Raw genomic sequence first — 26,898 nt, 5'->3', positions numbered from 1 at the left:
CAGGTTAATAGGTGATTCTGACAATGGAGAGTAATTCCTGTGATTTTAGGGCTTGACATATGTATTTGACTTTGATTTGGGAGATCACTTGGTAAATGTGAGGTGTCTGTATTTTGGGCTGAATGTCAACTTTGGAAGTAGGTGAAAGTTAAGTTTCATATCCACATGCCATTCCAACCCCATTCAAAACTTAGAAAACTCTGTCTTCCATGTCTAATTCGCATTCTTAATGATCAGGTATTAACCAAACAGAACAAAGAAGTCTGCCTTAGAGGATGTTGTGAATGAGTTTTGGGGATGGAGACTTGAGACACAGTATAAAAAGATGGTTCAGACCAGTTAAGTATGACATGAGGCAGTTTTATGAAACGTAGAAATGGCTTTTTCATGCAGCTCAAAGGCGTGATGTAGAAAGGGAAAGACAAAAAAGGAATGATTTGTGTATGTCAGCCCACTAACATGTATGGAAATGTCCATGGGCAATACTGAAGTAATCAGATGACATGGACTCGCCCCCGCAAGAAATTTAATTTATAGGTGAGAAATTTGAAAAGAAAGTGGTTTATCCTAGCTTTTCTTTTCTTTTCTTTTTCCTTTTGTTTCTTTCAAAAATTTTTCCCCAAGAGACAGAAATGGGTCCGCCACAGCTATAGATAGGAATAATTGTGGAAGGGAGGCAGTGACATGCGCGCCTCCATGTAGAGGCTGCACTGTGATGATTCAGGAATATTTATTGAGTACCTTTTATTTAATTTTAATTTAATTTAATTTTATTATTTTGAGACAGGGTCTCACTCTGTTGCCCAGGCTGGAATGCAGTAGTATGATCTATGCTCACTGTAGCCTCGACCTCTAGGGCCAAACGGATTCTCCTACCTCAGCCTTACAAGTAGCTGAGACTACAGGTGTGTATCACCATGCCTGGCTAATTTTTGTATTTTTTGTAGACATGGGGTTTCACCATGTTGCCCAGGCTGATCTCAAACTCCTGGACTCAAATAATCCTCCTGACTTGGCCTCCCAAAGTGCTGGGATTACAGGAGTGAGCCACTGAATTGAGTACGTTTTAGGTGGGTTGTTATCATATCTGAGTGCCTGCCGTGGTGTTGGGTGCTGGGGATGTAGCAGCAATCAGCAAAGGCAGAGTCTTAGCTCTGTAGAGCTTGTGTGCTGTCATTGTAGGTACTTTGAGAGAATCAAAGATAAATCAGGCAGAGTAGGGAATTCTGGCCTCTAGGAGCTTCCTCAGGGTTGATTACTTCTGCTTTTCCATCTGTGGCAATTGAAGACTCTGTGATGTGTTGGCCAGAATACTAGATAACTGGCAGGTAACTGTGCATTGTTAAGAAAGCTCATCAGACTTCAGGTTCCCATTGAGGGATTTTACATCAAAATCTTAGGCAGCTGATCTAAACTGACAATGGTAGGCGTCCATAAAATCAGTCAATCAATTTATCTATATTATAAAATGGGGAAGGCATGTTCCATCTCATATCAGATAGAGAACCTTCTAATATTGGTGCATTATCAGTACCTTTGTGTGTAGGGGGTCTGCTGTTATGAAAAACAGTAGACCTCAATTCATCCTAATCACATTTTGATCAATTTTCGGGGGTTAAAAAGATTGTACTGTGACATTAAGGTTTTTCTTCCTTACCCAAAGAATTTCTAAATGGTACGGAAATGAAAGATGGCTAGTGGTTTTGGCAGTTCTAGTTTTCTTTTTTTTTTTTTTAGATAAGGAAAAAAAAAAAAAACCCAGTTTGATTCTAAAACCCTTTGGAATTTGAACTCTTGCCTGTGTTCTTAAAGTGTCTTAAATTGCTTGGGTTCCCTAGCCTGAAGTTTACAGGATCTCACGGTGTCTGGGTATTTGAGAATAGTCATAAAGTTCTCCGAAAATTCTGAAAACCATATACTTAAGGGACACAGGCATGCAATGGAGTGTTGTTTGATGGCAGCATATTCTGTTGGGGAGATAGCAAATCAGACAGTGATGAGGTATGGGGTCAAAACAACTGCATGTAAATCAGTGACTTTAGGTGTTCGGAGAAGTTAAAAGAAATTAATAACTTTCTTCTGTGTGATTTTTGCTTTGGGCTATTTTGGTTATTTTTTACTGGTTTCAGATACTATTTTAATGAGTATTTTGTTTGTATTTTTTAGGCCCATGAAGGATAACTTAGATTTTAAAAGTTCTTTCTTCTATTCCTCAAGGGCCGATGCTCTTTAAAATACTTGTCAGTTTTGCCTTTAGAATCTTTTTATTGACAAGTGACTCCTGACTTCAGGCCTAATTAGTTCCTGAACGTTTAGTCTTGAGGCACCATCATAGCACAAACTCTTACTTCCTACAGGCTGTGTTGTCTGTAAAGCTTATGTTATATATTGGGCTTCCATTCCTGAAAGTCAGTTTTATACTATAAAAATAACAAAGTCAATATGAAAATGTGTCAGAAATATGAATGTACCTCTTACATACACATATTAACTATTTCAAACAAAGGTACTGAAGATTAAAAAAAGGTTCACTGTAAATGTTACCTTCAGGGAATTTTTTCAGCCGAGGTTGAGTTGACTAAAGCTTTTAAAGTTCAATCTTAAGTCTTTCTAAAGCATATGGAGGGATTTTTTTCCAGTGATTCAAGGACTTTCAAATTGTGTTTTAAAAAATAGAGTCATCTGCTTCCAATTCTATTGCATATGAAAAATATAGAAATGCTGGGCAGTTTGTTAATTGCTAAAAGTTGAAGGAGGGGTAGTTTCCATGGCAACTTCTTCTGTAACCCATGCTCTGTTATTTCAGAAGGATATTCTTTGTTGAGCTGTAAATGCAGTATTAAGAATTCAATCAAATCTTCAGAATGTGAAGAGCAATTGCTAAAGAAAATCATTTGCCTTGTGCACAGTTAGACCAAACAGCTGGCTGGGCCTGTGCTGTCCCCTACTGAGTCAGCCTTACCAGTCCACTAAGGCGTTGCCTTCTGGACACAGTCCTTGGTGAGTCTGATAGTCATCTGGTTTTGGTCATCCCTGTGAAAATCTTAGGAAAGGTAGTAATAGGTTGAGCTATCTTTGACTGAGTTAGATTGGTGACTGAATATCATTAGGATGCATTCCTTTAATCTGTGTGTTTGGAAATGATTTGTGAGTCTGAAGAAAGTAAACAACATATACATTTTGGCTAAAACACCACATTTATGCTGTAATAATTTTCTGGTTTTCCTTTTAAATAAGGGGACAAAGCAAGGCCTGGCATTATCTTGAAATAACCAGTACTGAGCATAAAATTGGACGTGTCCATGTCTATGCCTTCATGAATTGTCAGAGTTCCTGCAGACAAGACCTGAAAGAGAGATCTTTTATCTCTGACGTTTTCAAAGATGAAACACATCTAAGTGTGAATGAGATGATATGAAAGTTTTTTCTTCAAACACTTTTGGGTACTTATATTTTCTTACTGATCTTCTTGACTAGATTTTGTGCTTTGTAGGGTTGCGCACCGTACTGAAGTATTTATGGATTTTATGATATGTTGACTCTGATTTTCTGGTTGAATTTGTAGTTTTGTATTTGTATTTTTAAAAGTTATAAATTGTGTTAAGAAAGGAAGAGAAACATTGTATTATTACGTTATTGCTAATAGTCAAGTAAACGTCAATTTGTAAATCAACATGTGTGTAGTACATATTTGCTTGCCTGGCACTGTACCATAGGGATCAAAAGGAAATGTGGAAAATGATGCCTGCATCCTTTAAGTTGCCCAGTCTGATTTTATAACCCCTTATGCACAGTTGAAAAGCAATATGACATGAATTTAATTAGGTTTTCACCACAAGGCAGTCTACTCCATTTTTTTTCGTTCATTCTGTTTTCTCATGTTAGATGGCCTTTCTGATATTTATAGTCTTTAGTCATTCCCCTACCCAGGTTTTCCCATTTTCTAAGGTGTCATTTCTGGAGCAAGGTATAATTTAACCCTTCCCTACCCTTAGGGCACCATATGATATAAATTAACAGAAGCAGTTTGGACCAGTTAACTTGGTTGGGAAAATGAGGACATATTGATGAAAGAAATCCTTTTAAAACCAGTCAAGCATCTAGTAAGTTTCAAGCAATGGGAAGAAAAATGTGTTCATTACATGAAAATTATCTGTGATTATGCCTTTCTGATGTCTGTTCAGAATCTCAAGAAGGGGAGAGGAAAGGAAAAAAAAGCCCCCCCCCCCCAATACAACCTTTACAGCCTATCAGAATTGTACAGGAGGCTGGGCATGATTGCTCACACCTATAATCCCAGCACTTTAAAAGGCCAAGGTGGGTGGATTGCTTGAGCTTGGGAGTTCAAGACCGGCTTGGGCAACATAGTAAAACCCTGTCTCTCTCTCTGTATGTGTGTGTGTGTGTATAAATACATTAGTCGGGTGTGGTAGTGTGCGACTGTGGTCCCAGCTATTCAGAAGGCTGAGATGGGAGGATCGCTTGAGCCTGGGAGGTGGAGGTTGCAGTAAGCCAAGATTGCGCCACTGCACTTCAGCCTGGGTGACAGTAAGACCCTGCCTCCAAAAAAAATGTGTGAAGTTACTTCACCTGGGCCTCCCTCTGGTCACCTGCCCATCTTTTTTTTTTTTTAATTGTACTTTAAGTTCTGGGGTACATGTGCAGATCTTGCAGGATTGTTGCATTGGTATACACATGCCATAGTGGTTTGCTGTCTCCATCCCCCCATCACCTACATCAGGCATTTCTCCCAGGGTTATCCCTCCCCAACCTCCCTGCCCCCACTGCTGTCCATCCCCTAGCCCCCCACCCTACAACAGAGCCCAGCGTGTGATGTTCCCCTCCTTGTGTCCATGTGTTTTTGTTGTTTGACACCCGTCTATGAGTGATGACGTGGTGTTTGGTTTTCTGTTCTTGTGTCAGTTTGCTGAGAATGGCGGTTTCCAGATTCATCCACCTACCCATCTTTAGGAAGTAAGTCTTAGAAAGACAGTGGCTGGCTGAGGCCCCCCTCCACCACACTCCTTTTTCAAACTTCTATGGTTGTGGAAGTCAGGACTTGAAAAGAGATTTATCAGTGTTTTTATTTTCTCTTTCTGGTTGAAGAGGCTATCCTCTTGGCCTTTGTGAAGTAGGTTTTACCATAGCTTTGAAAGTGAAGTATTAAAATATAAGCTGATAAGAGCAAGGAAGTTTACCAGAAAAATTTCAGTTCACATAGGCCAAGTAGGTTATTAAATCATGAATTCTTGAGTGGTAGTAAATGGAAGAGAGCCATGGGGAAGCATTTTCATTCCTGATTTTTAAAAAATTGCTAGTACGTTTATGTTTATCTTAGAAATTTCACATACTCCAATCTAAGAGAAATTTGAAATTCCCTCAATTTTAAGGAGATGGTGCTTTAGTCTCAGAAGTATAGTTATTTAATTGATTAAAAGGTATTTATTGTAGGTAAACAAAGTATTTTTATGGAGATGTGTATACATCTAGTGGAATATTATTCAGCCTTAAAGAAGGAAATTATGCTACAACATGGATGAACTTTGAGGACATTATGCTAAGTGAAAGAAGCCAGAAACAAAAAGACAAATATTTCATGATTCCATTTATATGAAGTAACCAGAGTAGTCAAATTCATAGAGGCAGAAAGTACAATAGTGGCTGCCAGGGACTGAGGGAGGTAGGGATAGAGAGTTAGTGTTTAATGGGTGCAGAGTTTCAGTTTTTTGACATAAGAAGAGTTCTAGAGATGGATATGGTAATTGTTGCAGAACAGTGTGAATATATTTAATGCTATTGAACTGTAGACGTAAAAATGGTTAAGAGGGTAAATTTTATGTTGTGTGTATTTTACCACCATTTAAAAAAGTGATGTTTATTGAGCACCTGTTCTTTGGTTCCTGTTGAGCTCCAACAAAAGCCCTCAGACGTGAGGGAGCTGACAGGTGAATGAGAGGTGAGACTGTGATGCTGCTGGAAGAGGGAACCCAAGGTCATTGTCATGGTTAAGGCTGCTGTGGTCTTCAGTGCAGGTGAACCTGAACCTAGCCACGAAAAAGGACCAGAAGTGGTTATCTTTGTAATTTTCACTTCTTCTCAGTCCCCCCTCTCCATAAGTAGTGCCACCCCACTGCTGCATCCTAAAGCCAGTGCTGTGGGTCATTGTAACCGGCTGCTGCTTTAACTGGCTTGTCTTCTGCTCTTTTCCCAAATCCAGCTCTGTTCTTCCTCCTTGGCCTGCACTTGTAAGGCCTTTACTTGATGTGTGTGCATCTCCCATTTTATAGCCCACGTTATTTTTCATCTTGGACTATAAATTCAGGGAAGACGTGGGCTACGCACTTTGACCTTCACAGCACCCAGCACCATAAACCATAATGAATGTTTTGGATGAGGAAGAGGCTCTGAAGTTGGAAGCTGACATGGCTAATGCATGTTTAATTGAGGGTTATTAATGCCTCTTTAGCAGGGAAGGATAGATAGATAGTCTTCTGTTTACAGCAGAGAAGGAACAAGCCCCTCAAGGTTTTTTTAATTTTTTCTTCGAGACAGAGTCTCATGCTGTCCTAGGCTGGAGTGCAATGGCAGGATCTCTGCTTACTGCAACCTCCACCTGCTGGGTAAAGGCGAGTCTCTTGCCTCAGTCTCCCCAGTAGCTGGGACTATAGGCATGTGCCACCACGCGCAGCTAATTTTTGTATTTTTAGTAGAGACGAGGTTTCACCATGTTGGCCAAGATGGTCTTGATCTCTCGACCTTGTGATCCACCCACCTCAGCCTCCCAAAATTCTGAGATTACAGGTATGAGCCACTGAGCCCAGCTGCCCTCAAGCTTTTTCCAGGGGTCTCAAATAATTATCTGTTGGGTGTTGCCCTGGTACACACTGACCTGAACTTAGCATTCCAGAGAATGAAAGGGACAGTTGGGGCAGTGGGGCAGCTTCCCCCGGAGAAGACAAACATCTTCTCCTCCTGGTGAATGGTTCCAAGGTGGGAATTCAGGGCGGGGGCAAGTCAGAATATTTATGTATTAGTTCAGCTTATTAAATATGAGATTTTCCATCTCTTCCTTAGTGAATAGACTTCTCCTTCTGTCTAGCATGATAGTTGTAAGTAGAGTGACCATATGTCCCAGTTTTAATACCTATTTGCCTGGATTAATTATTAATAGCTCCCCCTTTCAAGAGTGCCCTGGTTTGGATGATAAATGTGATTGCCATCCTTGTTATAAGGGGGAACATGTAGAGTGGATTAGTTATACAGGGGAAGGTGGGGAGAGAGAGGGAGGGAAACTTAGGCTGCTGGAGATTCAGAAGGTAAGGAATGTGAGAAATAGCTGTGTAGTCAAACATTTAGATACTCTTTGGATGGAAAAATTATTTCGCTTTTAAATTATAAACAAGCTATTCTAATAAGTAAGGGTTTGAAAGTCTTGATCAAAGGGAGATTTTATTTAATCAGTCATAATATAGGACCTTTTAGTGCAGGTTAACAGGTTCATATGTTTACTCTTCAGGTATTTTATGGCTAATGGCAAAAGATTCACTATAATGTACAAATGTGTGTATATATCTCACATTTGTTTCTTTAACTATGAAAATGAATTTAGTCTGTTTAAAATCCTGTTTTTATTTACGTATGTATTTAACTTAGATAATTGTATAATGGTTATTCAATATTGATGAACTTTAGGTATGAGGAAAAGCCACATTGGTAATGCAGGAAATTAGGTAGGACCATATTAATTCCTTCATATTTGTTAAGGGAACATCATGTAATTTGAACAAAGTAAGTGTTATATAATCAAGTGTCATTTTGGAATTTTTAGGTTCAAAGTTTTTGTTTAAATCAGTTTGAGCTGGTTTTCGGTGAAGGGAATGTATCAATATCAGTTTAGATCAATGGAAAGTCTAGAGCTTCTAGGGTTGGTCCATCCAGCAGCCTAGCAATCTCAGCCCCATCCTGTGTCTTTCCATTTCTCTTCTCTGGCATCCCTGGTGTCTGCTTCAGCCTGAGCCAAATACTCCCCTTGCTCTGGGAGAGCCATCATATTTGAGTTTTTAAAAATCATAGCAATATGTGTATATGAGTATTCTATGTGTGTGTTCCTTGTGTACTTAAAAATAAATTTATAATTTTTCAAATTTATCTGGTGGTATTGCTTTACATTTTGAAAGAGCATTACGGTTTTAGAAAGCAACATTTATGTCGTTGGATCAGCAAACAAATTTATGGGATGGAGAAATTATCAATTGTATTTTGCATGTTAGTGACTTACTCGAGCTGGCAGAATGAACTTAGACTCAAACCCAGGTCTTCTGACTCTATGTCCATCACCCTAGCCATGATGCTGCCTCTTAAATATCTTGCTAAGTATATTTCAGAAAGAACTTTTTTCAAATTGCTTTTCTATTTTGGTTTAATTTGATGTTTTCCTACAGTATTCCTTGTTAGGGAAAAAAGATAACCTGTGTGGTTTTGGGCTAATTTGATATGTCCTTACCTATCTGCAAAGTGTACTTACTGGTGCAAAATTATCGCCATCCTATAGGTATACCTTGATGGCAGTCTCAGTTCAGACATCCTTTTGACAACTCTGCCTCAATTGTCATCTCAGTACTTTTGTAGCATAGGAGTTTTTCTGTCTGTTTTCTTTACCTCTTGTTCTTGCTTGCAGACTGTCTTTTCCATTCTAACCTCTGCTTAAAAGACTTATGCTTTTCCTTCAAGAACCACCCGAAATGCTGCCGCCTCAATGATGTTTTCTCTATTTATTCTAGTGATCGCTCTTTTCTCTCTCGAGTTCCTGCAGTGCCTTGAATTTCTTTCTGGCCCTTATCACAAGATGCTTTATACCATAGCCATTTGTCTTTATTATATGCCTCCCTACAAGATTGTGGTGAGCTCCTCAAGGGCAATGGCTGTTTCTCATTCATCTTGGTGTCCCCACAGCACTTTGCACAGTGCCACATCCCTTGGAAACTCTGCAGTTCATTTTGTTTTAAATAAATGAATGGGTTTAGATGTGGTTACACCCACTCATAAGATATGAGGTGATTGTAGATTTTTACAGCACATGGATATTACAGAGAAGCTTATATTGGTATAATTATCACCTGGTTTGTGCATAATTAAAAATGTAATTGTATATTTTTATGCAGTAGGTTATCATGTACTGTTTTAAGTGTGTACAGTTTTTTATGGGCCTACCATTTAGTAAAATTGCATAGATGCTTTTTAGAATGCTACTGTGAAGAAGTGCAGAGTTGAGGCCTTTTTCAGAAGCTCAAGGAGTTGACCCCTTTTGCTGTCTGTATTATCCTGTTAGGCTAAGCCGTAGCACAGCTGTCCCACCTGACTGGCTTTCCTCCTGTGGCTCTTACATTGCATTAGCTGAGAGAACAGGTTTTAAGATTTTAACTCTTCTCTGCCTAGCCTGGGTTTCAGAAATATATTAGAGGATTTTTAGAAAGTCGAAAGTCAATGGATAAGACTCATATTTTTAGGGTTCTCTTTGTTTTATGTAACCTTTGTTTAAAAAAAATGTTTACATTTTCCTCCATTTCCTTCTATTCCTATAGATCTCAGGCTGGCCTAGGATCTGGCATTTTAAATAACCCTTTCACTTCCCCTTCCCCCAACAAGGTAGTCCTGATGTCAGGGAGACAGAAAAATTCATCTCGAGAGACACCATAATAGATCAGCATTGGGGAATGACGACTTTGAGATTAGCCTTTCAAAATGAATAAGATTTAGGTGGATGGAGAGGAGATGCTTTTCTTGCGGAAGTAAAAAATAGAGCAGTCTAAGGTGAGAATGAGCATGTAATATTAGGAGGCAAGGTGGGAAAGGAAGAAACTAACCAGCTTTCAGTGTAGGGTTATTTTAGAGCATTGTTTTCTATCTGTGGGTTTATTAGAAGTATCCTGTGGGCTTGTTAAATAGCCACATTCCTGCCTTCTACCCCGCCCCCGAAATTCCTTATTTGGGCATTCTGTGGGCTTAGGGTGGTGGCCTGGGCATCTGCATTTCTAACAGACTTCCAGCTGAACATGGAGTTATGGAATCCCTGCTTTATGGAATAAAAGAGGGTATGCTGACAAGGCAGCAGGGGTTGCATTTTGACAGTTCTTACGGTTTTAGATGAGGTTTTGGAGTTAAGACAGGAACACTAGAGCTCTAGCTGGGAAATCAGGTCCAGGGCTGCTGCATGATCCTGGTGAGTTGATGCGTGCAGTGAGGCAACAGTGATCAGGAACTACAGGGTAGAACGTATCCTCAGACGAAGGCATAGACCACTGACAAAGGAGTTCACTCTTCTGTAAACTGCTAAGAAATTGCAAAGAAATGTTCCGTGTGTAATCTGCTGACATATTTTAGAAAGGTAGCCTTCTTCATCCACCCCGCTAAAGGCCTGACAGTGGTCCCTTCCAGATATCCAAAGTAAGCTAAAATCAGAGACTCGTCTAGTTGGAGGATTTGATTTGGAATCTGTGAACTCTGGATGGACTTGAGGGCAACTCACTTGAAACTGTGCAATTTCATGTGGATGCATGTTTTCTGGAGAGAGGGCCTAGAGTCTTGACCACATTCTCAGACATGCCCTTACTTGGATTTAGAAGATGATTTAGTACTTGGTTGACTGGGTGACTGGCTTTCTCTCTCCTCTCTTTTTTGAAATCCCAGAACAAATTCCTATTAGTGAAAAAGGAACAATAGCTTGGAGAAACAATAGCTCAAAGAACAGTCCACAAGATAGAATGATAGAAGAGCTCAGGATTTTCCAACAGAAGACCCTCCCTTTGTTGCTGCGTGGGTGGGTGTGCCATGATTAATAGTAAACCAGGGGGGAAAGAGGATTGAGAAGCTCTTTGTAGAATATGCAATGAATTTTTCTGTTCCTTGTGGAGCTATTTCAGTGCTCTCAGCTGAAGTACACAGAGAGGGCTATGTTAACAGTAAGGAGGTGAATTACTAGTTATTGCTATCAACTTTGGAGCCGGGGAGAAAGCTGGTGTGTGAAACAGGACCATGTGTGAATGGAGTTCTCAAGTGTTTCATTAAAGATCCATCAGAATGGTTAGCCTTCTAACCATGTTTCAGTCTCTTGATTCTGATTCCTTTGTGGAATTAAAAATGCTTTTGGGAAGAGGGGCTAAACAAGCCTTTTGTCTGGATTTCCATATATTGATTAACGGACCCAGCAGAGCATCCTGCTGTGAATTCTGTCTGCTGGTGGTATAACTCTTACAATGAGCAAAGCTTTTCTGAACTGGCACTTTCCATGCAGCCTGTAGGCTGCTATATTGGGTGTGACAATTTTTAAAAAGCCATCATGCTAGAATGAAAATGAGCCATTTCAAAATGGGCTATTGATTTGCAAAATCTTTTTGTGTTGGATTGAATGGTTTCATATCTGAGCTGAGTAAAAAAGATTCAGGCTATTTTTAATTTATTGTTATTGTATCTTAAAGATTTAAGTTGACAATGTTTTGGTCATGGTATTTTCTTCCTGTTGAAAAGTCTACTTGCATCTCATGCCTTGATAATAGGTGTAAATATGTGGTTCATTAGCTTACATTATATAAGAGTTCTGTAGCTCCACTTACAGTGTGAGTCGCAGTCAGTAAATATGTATCTAGAGGTCCTAATTATGACTCAAGCTTACCCATAAGCTCAGGGACCACATTCGCACCATTCTCCACTGGGCTGTTTTCACTGGGAATTGTTCGGTGGCTCCATGGGTCTGGCTAACAGGGTCTTCATTCATTTGCTTCATCACAGTATTCAGTCTTGAAACTAGTCTGCATGCTTCCTAAGAGTTACAGATGGGAATAAGAGGTATCTAGGTGTACCTGGGGAGTGTATGTTTTTGCCTGCTGTTACAGGACACTAGGGTGGCTCATATGCCAAAAGCATGGGGGTCTAGGTTTAAAGGATTATTTGTGTTAATATCTGAGTTGACTTGGTATCGATCCTTGTTTGATTTAAAAAAAACTATGTATGTATGTATTTACTTTTGAGACAGGGTCTTGCTCTGTTGCCCAGGCTGGAGTGCAGTGGCATGATCATAGCTGACTGCAGCCTTGACCTCCCACTGCTCAAGTGATCGTCCCACCTGAGCCTCCCAAGTAACTGAAACTACAGGCACGCACCACAACAGCTGGCTATTTTTAAGAAATTTTTTATAGAGCCAGCCTTTTGCTATGTTGCACAGGCTGGTCTCAAAGTCCTGGATTCATGCCATGCTACCTGCCTTGGTCTTCCAAAGTGCTGGGATTACAGGCATGAGCCACCATGCCCAGCCCTTGTTTGCTTTTTTTTAACCCTTTGATGGCAGTTTTTTATAGTTGTTTCATACTTCCAACAACAATAATAATGATAAATAATAAACGTTGAAATGTCTGCTGTTTGCTAGGTGGAGCAATTTCAGTGGTCTCAGCTGAAGTAGCTGATTTTTGTAAAATGCAAAAATTAAAATCAAAATGAAAAACAGGATGGCTTCAGCCCCTCTGTATGATTTTGATTAGAGTATACTTACAGGTAGTGCATCCCAAATCCAAAAATCTGAAATGTTCCAAATCAAAGTTTTGAGCACTGACATAATGCACAAAGGAAATGCTCATGGGAACATTTTGGATCTCGGATTTTCAGATTTGGGATTCTCAACTGGTAAGGACGATGCAAACATTTCAGAATGTTTCCCCAGACATGAACGATCAAAGAGAAAATTCATTCTAAGAATCACAGATGCTTTTTGCTGCAGATACATGATGTGATTCATCTTGACAGGGATTTTTCTCTTCGTCAGGTAATCTGCAGATAGGAGTGAGCAAAGTGCCACCTTTTAACTTGTTTTTAACCTGTACATTATTCCATCACGTCAGTGTCTCCTTTTTCTCTTCTTGAAGTGGCATGAATCTTAGTGAAAGGTGAGGAGCTCCTAGCATTAGCTGTCACCGGAAATGGGCCAGTGAACTTGCTGGTCTGAGCCTTCTTTTTAAACTTCCAATTTTAACATTGGGAGCATGTGCTTTGCAATAAACATGAAACAAGGAACTTACAGCATTGAGGGTCGCACACTTTATTGACTTGAGGTCAGTGTTGATGGTAAGCAGGCCCATGGCAATGAAAATGCTTTGACCCCAATTCCTTGAGGGACAGAACTTCCTAGAGAATCCTAGAAAACTGCACGTGGAGCAGATGCCATATTCAGTGGGATTTTGCAGTGTAATACTGTGTTCTGTAAAATTCCCTCTTACCACTGTGCCCTAGTAAATTGACATCAAATGTTCCTGTATACCTTTTATCTCTTGTATAGAAAATTAAATGTAAGAAACATTTCTTAGATCATCTGAGTATAGGAATCTAAACACCGAGTACTCTTGTACTAAAATTGAGACACCAGTTCCTCAAGAAAACTTAGGAAAACATGCTATTTAAAAACAATTTTGTGTATTTCTAAACTTTTCCTTTATTTTTTCTCCTTCACATTTTTTTTCACCAACCAGAGGGCTTGGCTTAGAAAAAACAAACTAATAAAATATTTTTTCTTTTCCTCTTTACTACTCTTGAATGACAGCAGCCCTGAGCATCCTGCTGGCTTTAAGGCTCCCCTGTGAAGTATAGGATAGGCTGAGGGTGAATAACAAAAGCCTTATCATGTAGATAATGCTGAAATGAGACTGAAGTCTTTATCTTTCAGAACTGCCGGTGACTGCTGTAAATCCAAAAAAAAAAAAAAAGAAAAAAAAAAACCTGCTTTGGAAATGAGCAATCTCTGATGGGTAGAACCAGTTGGGCCCCTTGTAGGCTAATTGGAGCCAATAATTTGGGGGCATGTTTATAATTTGCCTTGTATTTGTCTTTATGTAGAGTAAGTTCATCAGGCTATGTTATCATGGTGTACCTCGCATCTGTGGAAAATGTGGTTTTGTAAGTTTTCGTGTCAGTTTCTCTTCTCAGAGTAGGAGTAATAACTCATATATGTTTATGTACTTCCAAGTACCTTTGTTTAGGGACTTAGTAAGTATTTACTATTAAATTTGAGTTTTTTCATTGAGTAAACTTTTTTTTTTTTTTGAGACTGAGTCTTGTTCTGTCTCCAGGCTGGAGTGCAGTGGCGCAATCTCAGCTAACTGCAACTTCTGCTTTCTCAGTTCAAGTGATCTCCTGAGTCGCTGGGATTACAGGCACACGCCACCATGCCCAGCTAATTTTTGTATTTTTAGTACAGATAGGGTTTCACCATGGTGACCAGGATGATCTCGATCTCCTTACCTCATGATCCACCCACCTCAGCCTCCCCAAATGCTGGGATTACAGGCTTGAGCTGCTGCGCCTGGCCAAATAAACATGTTTTAAAAATTATTTCCTAATTTTGACTTAGAGCCCAGAAACTGTTGCAAGGTAGTAGCATATACATTCTGCTTTTAGCTAAAGAGTAGAGTTATAATCTACTTTCTAATTCATTTGTTTTGAGTGTCATACCTGAAATCCAGCTCACCTTTAAGGTTGTTCTATCTTCTAGGTTTGGAATTTTAAACTTGGAATTTGGGGGTCTCCTTGGTAGTGTTTAGTACTTCCAAATATAGACAGCATAGACAGATGGGACTCTTCACTCATCTGAAAATGAGAGCTCAAAACTTTGTCAAAGATCTCATATTTTCAAATAAGTATGATGTAAAGTGCAAAAAAATAAAATAAAAATGAAAAACAGGATGGTTTTCCCAGCCTCTCAGTAGGATTTTGATTAGAATACAGTTACAGGTTAGGGATTGCAAATTCAAAAATCTGAAATGCTCCAAAATTCAAAACTTTTGAGCACTGACATGATGCACAAAGGAAATGCTCATGGGAGCATTTTGGATCTTGGCTTTTCAGATTTGGGATTCTCAACTGGTAAGGATAATGCAAATATTGGAAAATTTGAAAAAAAATATGAAATCCGAAACACTTCTGGTCCCAAGCATCATGGATAAGGGATACTCAGCCCATTTAATCCAAGCACTTGATGGAGAATGTTGACAGTCACTTTCAGAGGCAGACAAATTCCATTGGCAAGTTTAATGACCAATGGTATTATTATTTTCATTATTAACTCACACTTGTGTCAAAGGTGCTTGGACAAAGGGAGTTTTGATCTCTCCAACATGTCCATTGACTTAAGCTGGTTCTCAGTCAACACACAGACCTCAGGATCCTGGGGAAGTAACTTAGGCAGCCCAAACCAGACCCCTGACCTCTGCTGTATAGGGACATTTCATTGGAAAATAAGAAATGTTCTATATAAAGCATATTACAGTGATTCATCGTAGATTATCTCACAAATCAAGACAGACCAGTGCCCTTTTGTGATTGTTTTTCATCAGCCTCAGGAGCCTCTAGGAGCCTCCTGTGGAAGTCTCACCCACGGGGTGGCAGGAATCAAAGTGCTTCCTGCTGGTGGGTATCCTGATCTCTTTTCTAGGTTTTATATTATCAGCTGTGGGTTCCTTCCTGGAGTCTTTGTGATCATCTGTCTGGCAAGGTCTCCAGGTATCTGCAGCTCACAAGTGACTATTGGGGAGAATTTGGAACTTGCCTTCTGCCCAGCCAATGATATAGGATGTTCATGCAAGTGTCCACTGGCCGGCAGGGCTGCCAGAATAGTAGGTCGCTCCCCCTGGGGAGCTCTGCCTGGTTGAAGCACCATTACCATGGGGAGTATTTCTTTGGCAGAGACACCTGAGACACCTGCCACACCCTTGCCATGGGTTGCATCACATTCCTCCTACAAGCTCCAAGAAGTTCAATTCTCACTCACTAAGTGGGATTGAGAGAAAACCTGTCCATAGTTACAATTTTCCTAATCAAAACTCAGCTCTTTATCAGTAGGACAGTACAAAACAGACTACTTTCTCAGTAAATAATGACTAATAACTAACACTCATATACTGCCTGTTTACTATGTGCAAAGTACCTATTCTAAGCTTTCTATGTATTTTAAGTCATTGAATCCTCCCAGCAATCTCATGAGACAGGGATACTATTATTAGCTCTAGTTTATGGGTGAGAAAACCAGAGACACTCAGAGCAGTTCAGTAACTTGTCCAAGGTCCCCAGTACAGTGGAACCTGGAATAACCCATCCAGCCCCAAAGTCCACCTCCTCATCTCTCATGCCTCTCATCACCAAATGCCAGCTAGTTTCATGGCAGTTAATTTGGGAGTCTGATGAGCTTTACAGGTGATTGAATTTAATCATTTGTGGGAGCAGGCAAGTAGGATATGTCCAGGAAGAGACCTTGCTAACTCAGTAAGTTTGGCAGGCCTCTGTATTCTGGGACTTACCTTGCTTTGCCCTGTGATTCCAATGAATTTGTGTGCCAAGTCTTGTTGTTCCCTTTTTCTAGGAATAGATTTTCTCAGGTAATCTCCATCTTCCTTCCAATCATCTCTTTCTTCTTCCTTTTTCTTAAACATGATGAGCCTGTTTACTGCTAGGGGCAGGGTATGTATCCCCATGAGTCAGGGACTTGATTGGTAGGGGAAGTGACTGTTCATGCTGCCTCCCTAGACATCTTGAATGTCCCCCAAATTAGGGAAGTAACACCCCAGTTGTTTCTGCAACAGAACCAGCCACACGTTGGTGGGTGTTTGGCTTGCCTCTGATTTGATGTTACTCTTTTCTCACAAGGCTTGAACAAAACTGCTTTACCCAAATCTTGTTTGAGTGAATATTTCAGCCTCCAGGTGAAATGAGGAATGAAATACCGATTTTAGTATGTAATATAAAACCATAACTCGTTTTTACTCTGAGCTCCATCTTGGGACTATATTCTATCCGGAAGCCCTGAGGAACTTCTCTCCCTCCTTTGTTTTGATTTATTAAAGTTCTTGAATTATATCCCATGTTATTGATCTTGGCAAATGCGGGTCTCAAAATTGAGAGAGAAGTAAATGGTGCTGTGTTGTTACTGTGCATTTGGCTGAATTCTGTTCAACCTCTAAAGGAAAGGAAATATATCAAGCGGCAGTCTTTTAACATAAAATCAGTTTACACTTTGCTGTTCTAAAAAATTGATCAGTTCAATACATTTGATGTGTGCCACAGGAAAGGATTTACTGTGATTCCGTATCATTGTAAAGTCCTAAATTTTACTTCAATAAATTTTTTTTTTTTTTACATAGTTCTACTTACAGGCTCTCTTCCTCTAAATTTAGGATGGAAGAGGACAAAGAAGTTTTTAGATTTTGTCCTTGATTTATAGCATATAATTAAGGTCATTTTGTACTATTTTGAAGCTCCATTTTGTTTCATGGTTATATTGTTCTTTTAGAAGGAGTACTTTACAATTGTTGAGTTTATTTAGTTAGCTTTTCATATAAAATGGTATCTACTTCCCCTCCCCTGAGTTAGGAGACTCTGAATGATGAAATTCCTCTGGTGTCTGGAAGCATCTTTTTAGAAAGTAATGTTTCTCTAATTCATTAAGCTACTAAGAGTTTTCTGGTATTGAATGAAAAAGAATTGTAGGTATTTCAGCAATTCCTGAATAGCTGTTTTATAATCACACTGATGGAAAAAAAGCCATGTTAGATGTGGGTAATACATAATAAAAGTTTCAAATTTTAAACATGACGCAGAAATCTAACATTTATTTTAGAAAATGCCTTTTTTACATTAAGGGAGAAATTACTGAAAGGTTCAAAATAAGTTTTATCTGATAAATATTTAAAATAGAAATGTGTCTGCGAGGTATAACTTTTTAAAAGACTCAACCCCCACAAACCAGTATTTCTGATGGTATTTATTTTAGAAAATACTATTGCAAGTATTCAATTTTGATGCTAATATATATAATATATATTCTGTTTATGCAGGTTTTATATGAAAATGCATTCTTATGGGATTTTAATATTTTTTTCTTTTTATTTAAAAAATAATTTTGAAGATATCAACAGCATATTTTAAGTATAAATGGCTCAGAAGTTATACATTATAAGATACCTTTTTAGACAATTACAGGTTTTTTTTTGGTCCGCAACTAAGTTTGATTGCTTTAATGACGTCCTCTCAGGAAGAGATAAAGGTAATGGGAAGTTGTAGAGAAAAACTAAACTTATACCAACTCCAGTTTTAGAGCCACTGTTTTTTTTTCTTGCTATTTTTTTTTGCAACAAGAACTGCCCACACCAGTAGTAGAATAGATAATACAGCCATTTATCGACCTTAAAGAACCACATGTGTTATTCTTCATGCTTTCTCACTTCACTTCAGAATATTGCCTTTCGAGTGTGAAATTGTACCCATTTATTTATGAATTTATGATGTTTATTTAAAATTTTATTTTTTTTTAAGACAGGATTTCACTCTGATCACTCAGGCTGGAGTACGCTGGCATAATCTTGGCTCACTGGCAGCCTTGACGTCCTGGGCTCAGGTGATTCTCCCACCTCAACCTCCTGAGTAGCTAGGACTATAGGCTATTTTCCCACCTCAGCCTCCCAAGTAGCTGGGACTATAGGTGGGTGCCACCACACCTACCCAGTTTTTTTGTTTGCCTTTTGTTTTGGTATTTTTAGTAGAGATGGGGTTTTGCCATGTTTCCCAGGCTAGTCTCAAACTGCTGGAGTCAATCAATCTGCCCGCCTCAGCCTGCCAAAGTGTTGGGATTGCAGGTTTTAGCCACTCTGCCTGGCCTAGTTTTATATAAAGATTCTTAATCTGTCTGTCTGGTTTGGCTTTAAGTTCTTAATATAATTAAGTAATTGATAAGAAAATATACAGTTCTGGATTTATGCCAGATACATGTTTTATAAGGAATTTTACATGGCAATTACTTAAAAGATAGGATTCTGATATATTGAAATATGTAAGTATTTGAGTAGCCTGCCATTTGTAAAGTTATAATTCAAGTTAACTTCTAATTTAAATAAAGTTTTGAGTTTTGTGAATACCGTTTTCTTCAGCAAAGCTCAAGTATTAGGTTACTCGTGTAAAACTTATATTTTTGGGCACGTGTTTCTTAATATGATTTTAAAAGGAAAAATGTAGGTTTTAAGCGGGTCATGGTTTATGTTCCAGCATTTAGTTAAAAAAAAAGGTCTATAATCTTATAATGCTGTTAATTTGCTGTACACTTTACAGAGCAATTTCATGTACTTTTATCTAGTTCACTCTTGACAGCCAGGCTCCAAGTGAGGTGTTCTTACTGTCACTTGACACCGATGGGTCAGAGATGGGCTCAAGGATGCTGGGCACCCAGGGGTGGTTGAACTGGCAGTTAGGACTTTGGTTAGGTTATCTGATTTGGGATCCAGTCTGCTTTCTCCTAGGTCACAGAAGACTTTTGATTTTGTTTTTCTTCTTTTTTATGTTAAGACACAGGTAACTCTGACTAGGACTCCAGGTCTGGCGGCTGCTTGCTTTGGGATGATCCTCAAACCCTGTGTTCCCTGAGGTCCTGCCTTCAGCACAGGCTGCTGGACAGCTTTTCCCATGGACCCAGCTCCTCCCTCCAGGGGCCTTTACAGAAGCTGCTCTTCCTGCATGGAACTCTGTTCCCTTCTCTTGCCCCTCTTCCTTCCTTTCCTCCTTGTCTGAATTTAAGCCTAATTGCCATCCACACCACAGCTTGCTCCCGCTTTCCCCAATTTCCCTCTCCGAATTCCACTTCTCTCTCCTTGGAACCCTTTTTTTGCAGTGTATTTTTGTGGCACTTGAGTGTTTTTGTCCTTAGACCAACTCTGGGAGGATGTCTTTTGGCCAGTTTTTCACCCATTGTATTTTCAGCCCTTAGCAGGATACCTCATACGTAAGAGATACCCACATATTTAGGCACATGGATGGATAAATGAATGAATGAATGAATGAATAGTGCAGATTCTTTCATTATATGGACTTAGTTTCCTTTCTTAGACCATTAGAATCAGCTGGTATAGCACTTGGCTAGATTTGAACAAATTAGGAATCCTGTGTTATGTTTAGTTCTAACTCCAGTCAATTAACCAGTATTTATCAAGTGGGAGGCAAAATGTGAAGTGCTGTATCTCTGTTATCTTCTCTGTTTCTCTATCTTAGCATTTATTCATATTTACAGAGCATCGAGCATGATTCAGGTAGTTACTGAAAGCTGGCAGGTCAGTGTGCAGAGAACAAATACCAGTATGAGGGAAGCTACGTAAACATATGCACACATATTAAATGTAAGCTATGTCATCCATAGAATTTCATAAACTAGGCTAGATTTAAAATTTTTCCCACTGATTTGTAATACTTCATGGTTTTGAACGTTTTCACAAAATGGGACCACTTCTCAGTTACTCGAGATAAAACTTGCTCTTCAAGTATGACAGCAAGCATTTTCCTCACAGATACATATATATGTATATGTATACATATGTATATGTGTATATATATATATATATATAATTGTTTTTAAGACAGAATCTTGCTCTGTTGCCAGGCTGGAGTGCAGTGGTGTGATCTCGGCTCACTGCAACCTCCACCTTCTGGGTTCCAGTGATTCTCCTTCCTCAGCCTCCTGAGTACCTGGGACTACAGGCATGCACCACCGCACTAATATGGTGAAACTCCTTGTCTACTAATTTATATTTTTTAGTGGACAAGGGATTTCACCGTATTAGCCAGGCTTGTCTCAAACTCTTGACCTCATGATCCACCCGCCCCTGCCTCCCAACATGCTGGGATTACAGGCTTGAGCCACCGTGCCTGGCCAACCAGTATATTTTCTTTGCTCATTTTTCAAAATCCCTTTTTTGGCCTTGGTTGCAAGATGAGTGCAAGTTCAGACACCCATACAAATCCACATTTTTAACTTCTTTATTGCAGGGAAGGTTTAAGATAGTGTAACTTTTCTTAGTCCAATAATAGCGTATTTCCAGCCTGAGCTATAATACATTGTTAAACGCAGTGAAAGCTACATTTTTCAACTTCATCAGCTTGGTTGCCAAAATATAGTTTGTTTGGAATGAATTATTAGAATATCATACACCACAGACACACAAACACACACACGCAAACTCAAATTTGATTATCTACTGGAAAGTCAGACTTGACTAGAAAGTTTATGGTTTGGATAATTTTGTAATGTTATTTCATATTTCTCACCCCTATATTCCCCTTTTTGGGGCTGGTAGTTTGAGAAGTTAACTATATATTAGCCTTAGTAAGAAACTGTATTATATTTAACAGAGAAAGAAACTAAACAAATTATTCCTTCTCTTTAGCTACTTCCCCCACAGGCACACTTTTAACCAATTTTAGGATTTTATCAATTAAACATTTTGCCACATGTCTGATCAGTTGGTGTCTTTATATAAGAATGGTACCATTTCTTGCTGAACAGTATTTTTATCTCTGTGATGACTTGCCCCGAACTAAGAACACACTATTTTGTAGCAGGAAGATCCTAGAACTCCATGCTGAGTATTTTTGTTTTTTAAAAGAAGATACGTGAGTATTGGAGGAACACAGTGTGTTAAACTTATCCTGAGGATAGATGTTAGGGTGTGTCTAAACCTTGTCTACATTTAGGGTACTTTGTAAATAAAGCCCATAATTGGTACACATGAGTAGTTAGAGCAGTTCTAATTGCATGAAACCTGTCTGAGAGGATTCATTCTGTTCTTGGTGGTTGAGAAGATTGTAAGTGTAGGGTAGAGCTGTGTGTTATTTAGAAATGGTTTGCTAGGGTTCAGACATGCAGCTTTTCTGGTGAGTGAAGATAGGGTGAGAGGAAAGGAGCTGGATTTTCCCTGGTTCTTGGGAAATGAGAGGAGGTTAGAGATTCTGGCTCAGGGCTAGGGGTTCTGGCTCAGGGTTTGATCACTGGGAGCAGTGATGAAGCAGAGGTGTTTTGTGGCATGCAGCTGATAGGCCTTCATGGTGGGTATGTTGTCTGTGTAGATGGTAATCTTCAGTTACAGTCTTGACATGGAGGAAATCTCTTTAAGGTAAACATACGACAAAGAATTTCCAAATTTCACCTCCTGAGATAGTCTTAAAGCTCTCATAACTAAATCTCTATATCTAGTAAGTGCTTAGAAATATTTGTTGAATGAAAGAATGGATATGATTTTTAAATGGAATAAGTCTATAAATGGATAACTGTTTCTAAAGCATCCTAATGAATCAAAGCTTTGGAGAACTAATTCTTTCCATTGTGAATGTAATAGAAAACTAAGTGATACACAGTAGTAAAGAACCTCATATTTAAAGGTCATATTTAATTTCCAGATTATTTCATGAATTGCCAGTGGAGGAGCTGGCTTATTTTTAGACTGTTTTTCCATGACTTAGTGTAATTGGTGAGTCATCTTCTGCACAATATGTAATGGGTAAGTCATCTACTTTATGCTCAGTCTGGGCTGGGTGCTTGCTATCTGGGATGTCCCCAAGGATTATTGGTAGAAATGAGGTTGCCCAGCAGAATGGGAAAAAATTTTTGCAGTTTACCCATCTGACAAAGGGCTGATATCCAGAATTTACAAAGAACTCAAACAGATATACAAGAAAAAAACAAACAAGCCCATTCAAAAGTGGGCAAAGGATATGAACAGACACTTTACAAAAGAAGACATACATGAGACCAACAAACATATGAAAAAATGCTCATCATCACTGGTCATCAGAGAAATGCAAATCAAAACTACCTTGAGATACCATCTCACACCAGTTAGAATGGCAATCATTAAAAAATCTGGAGACAACAGATGCTGGAGAGGATGTGGAGAAATAGGAACACTTTTACACTGCTGGTGGGAGTGTAAATTAGTTCAACCATTGTGGAAGACAGTGTGGCGTTTCTTCAAGGACCTAGAAATAGAAATTCCATTTGACCCAGCAATCCCATTACTGGGTATATATCCAAAGGACTATAAATCGTTCTACTATAAAGACACATGCACACGAATGTTCATTGCAGCAGTGTTTACAATAGCAAAGACCTGGAACCAACCCAAATGCCCATCGATGATAAACTGGACTGGAAAAATGTGGCATATATACACCATGGAATATTATGCAGCCATAAAAAATGATGAGTTCATGTCCTTTGTAGGGACATGGATAAATCTGGAGGACATCATTCTCAGCAAACTGACACAAGAACACAAAATGAAATACCACATAGTCTCACTCATAGGTGGGTGATGAACAATAAGAACACGTGGACACAGGGAGGGGAGCACTACACACTGGGGTCTATTGGGGGGGAATAGGGGAGGAACATGGTCGGGGGGAGCTGGGGAGGGATAGCATGGGGAAAAATGCCAGATGTGGGTGAAAGGGAGGAAGACAGCAAATCACACTGCCATGTGTGTACCTATGCAACTATCTTGCATGTTCTGCACATGTACCCCAAAACCTAAAATGCAAAAAAAAAAATTAAAAAAAAAAAAGAAAGAAATAAGGTTGACATGTTTGACACAAGGGATAGTAGCAGCTGTGTGGGGTATGATGACAAGAGGCAAGAAAATCAAGGCTTAAATGTCCAAGGAGGTGAAGACGGAGGCAAGGCTTGAAATATTTCAGATTTGACAGCTAGAGAAAGAGAAAAGAAGGAATTGCTAGAGAATCTTCAGTAACTTGGAGATTGGATAGTAAAGAGGGTGACTGACCTTGTTGGAGGTTGTCTGTTGTTGAAAGGTGGGAAATGACATGGTATTGTGGGACCAGGCAGAGGAATTGGGATTTACTAAAATAAGTAGCAATAGAAAACCACTGCAGATTTCTGAAGAGAAGAGCAGAACTGCAGTTTAAGGAAGCTTGATTTGCTATGTTCATGAGTACTTCTCACGACATTGGTATAATCTGTTGCTTATGTAGTCATATACCAGATATTACCTCCAGTGGGTTTTGCCTCCTGCCCTTTTTAGTAGATGACCAGTGATGATTTAGTGATTGATCCTTTCTAAATATCAAGTTTTATCTTGAGTTTTATACCTCCATGAGTTACAGAGTTCAAGTAGGTATTGTAATCTCCATTCTGTAAGAAGAGAGATGATACTCAAGAATTCTTCAGCAGAATTCTAACCAAGTTGGAATCCATCCAGGAATAGTAAGCCAGCTTTTCTCTTCCACTTCCTACTGAACTTCCTAATGTGAAATGAATTGTCTGTTTGGAACAAAACACCTAGGCTAAATTTTCATTTTTGAGTTTGCATTCTTGATAATTTGATCTTAAAATGATAAAATATCAAGAATTCATTTGCCCCCTTATTTTCAACTGATTTTTAAACAGTTTCTGTAAAATGTGATTTATATATCATATAATTCATCCATTTAAAAAGTGTCAAATTCAGTGGTTTTTAGGGTATTTGGAGTTGTGGAACCATCACTGCATTCTAATTTTAGAAATTTTTCATCACCTTCCTGAAAAACCTGTATTCATTAGCAGTCACCCCTGCCCTACCCTGTCATTCTCAACCCTCCCAATCCTAGGCCATCACTAATCTAATTGTTGTCTCTATCATTCAGTTGATATCTTTCCAAACTAGTATTTTTTAAAATGTTACTATGGATTTTGACATCAGAAGTGGTTCAACCTCAGCTTGCCTAGTATTATGACCTTGAGAACATTTCTTATGTACAGTCTGTCTCTGTATCTGTAAAACATAGTCATATCTTCACAGACTATTATGATGATTAAAGGGTATTTATGTAAAATATATTAAGTGCTGTATGAGTTAATTGTTCTACCAAAGATATGTAACTGAATTATTTGGTTAAATGGTCTCATTTTAATAATAAAAAGAGAGGTAAAATAATTCTTCAAAACTTGGCCAAGTGATTCCACACATTGGTAGGAAGACACAGCCAGTAACCCCAAGGTATGTTTATTTACTGCCCTTTTGCATATGTTGTTCTGTTGTCCATATAAAAGTATGCTCAGTACATGCTTGCACAAGCAAGGGGGATTTTCTTGTAGCTATGAGATTGTACATATGTCATACATAAATAAGACATGAAGACAACTCTTGAAGACAGAGTTGAGGGCAGGAAGAACAGGCAACCAGAGTATCTTTCATACTGTAGCAATACCCTTTGGGCTGCACGTTTTAGAACTCTTTATAAACAAGCATTGGATTCCCAAAGGCCTTGGGGAAGTGGGAATGCTGTACAGGCAGTGTGGGGTGGCCTGATTGAGTTTATTCTCCAGATAGCTGTTACTCACAGGCCACTTAATAACCACTGTTGTTTATTTCATTGTTAGATGGCCCAACCATACAGCATCCCTCAATCCATGTAACAAAAACATTCTTACCATGTCTAAAAGGCAAATTTCTTCCTTACCAAGTCTGTCCACCTGTTGTTTCCCTTCATTTGAGATGCATTATTGTGGGAAGCATTTGGGTACCAGTGGTGAAAGAATCCAGCTGAGAACAAAACTCAGAGGGGCTGGAAAGGGGAAAAAAGAAATGCTAGTTAATGGAGTGTCCAGGTGGACCTATCAAGTAAGAGGGCAAACCACTAGCTACACAACTGTGGATAACAGTTCTTTGTCAAGCACAGGATTTTTTTGCAAATATTTTTTCCGAGTCTGTGGCTTGTCTTCTCATCCTTTTGGCAGTATCTTTTACAGAGATGTTTTAAATTTTAATGCAGTCTAGCTTATCAACTATTTCTCCTATGGATCATGTATTTAGTGTTGCATCTCAAAAGTCATTGGCATATCCAAGGTCATTGAGATTTTCCTCCGAGTTGACCTTCTAGGCATTTTATAGTTTTGCCTGTTATATGTAGATCTGTGATCCATTTTGTTAATTTTTGTGAAGAGTTTTTAAGATCGGTATCTGGATTCATTTTCTTTTTGCATGTGGTGCCCCATTGTTCCAGCACTATTTGTTGAAAAGACAGTCCTTTCTCCATTGCATTGCCTTTGCTTCTTTGTCAAAGATCAGTTTCCTCTATTTATGTGGGTCTTTTTCAGGTTCACAACCTTTCAGTGACTTAATGATGAAAAGAGGTAGCATTTTTCCCTGGGGCTGACTCCCCTGCTGGTCCATCGCAGGTTTTCTGAAGGCCACAGTTGGCCTGGGAAGTCAGGATGGCAGGGAGCTGGCATAGGGTCCCTGTGGGACTTGGTAGCTCTGGGGGGCTTCTGAGGAAGAGACTCATTGTTATTGGAGTGAATGTCAGAAGCTCCGCATTCATGGATTAATGAGTCCTTTCCTCATTTTCTCCTTTTGTGCATGATCCTCATTCCTAATGCACTCGTTCTAACTGATGAGATAATTAGAGCAACATTTTGTATAACTACTAGAACCAGGAATTCCATCGACACAATTAGAACTGGTAATCCTTACCTTCAGATCTTCATTCTAATGAAACCTAAAGTTAGCATTGCTTTCAAGCAGAGCTTTTGTGCTTAAATTACCCCATTTCTCTTCCATATCTTCAGGCTGACCTCCATTCCAGATTTCCCATTTGGGGAGTTGGATGGTTCTCCTGTGGAGACCAAGGTGAATTTAGTGACAGGTTAGTGACTCTGATGGGGGACTTGTTTGCAGTAGAGCTCCACTCTTTTTTTTTTTCCCTGACAGTATTTCCTAACTTTGTGGCTTCAGACTATCATTTTCATGTACATCAACCCTAATTTGTTTCTGTGGCTCTATACTCGTTTTCTCTCCCAATTATTGTCCCATTGTTCCAGCTACCTGAAAGACATTTTCCCTTGCCACATGCTCTGTGTATCTCAGACACCTCAGCGAGATGACTGTGTTGTCAAAATTTGTCAAAGGTTACAGTTTTGAAAACTTATAAATCTCTCCAGCCTTGCTCAGATCAGCTGTCTTGGCAGCATTCCATCTGGCCTCCCCAGCCCTTCCTAGCCTACCATTCTAACAACCTCACTTCTGGCCTCCAAAAGTTTCAAGAGCTCCAAATTTTCAG

At 39.2% G+C, this 26,898-nt stretch overlaps 1 protein-coding gene across 1 annotated transcript in view; it reads left to right on the top strand.

Annotated features, from left to right (window-relative positions):
* SDC2 (syndecan 2) overlaps window positions 1-26,898 on the top strand; it is a 113,941-nt gene that overhangs the window by 38,761 nt on the left and 48,282 nt on the right. The window lies entirely within an intron of this gene.

The sequence above is a fragment of the Callithrix jacchus genome, chromosome 16 (assembly GCF_049354715.1).
Source record: "Callithrix jacchus isolate 240 chromosome 16, calJac240_pri, whole genome shotgun sequence".
NCBI lineage: Eukaryota > Metazoa > Chordata > Mammalia > Primates > Cebidae > Callithrix > Callithrix jacchus.
This window is presented reverse-complemented; position numbering and strand designations above follow the sequence as displayed.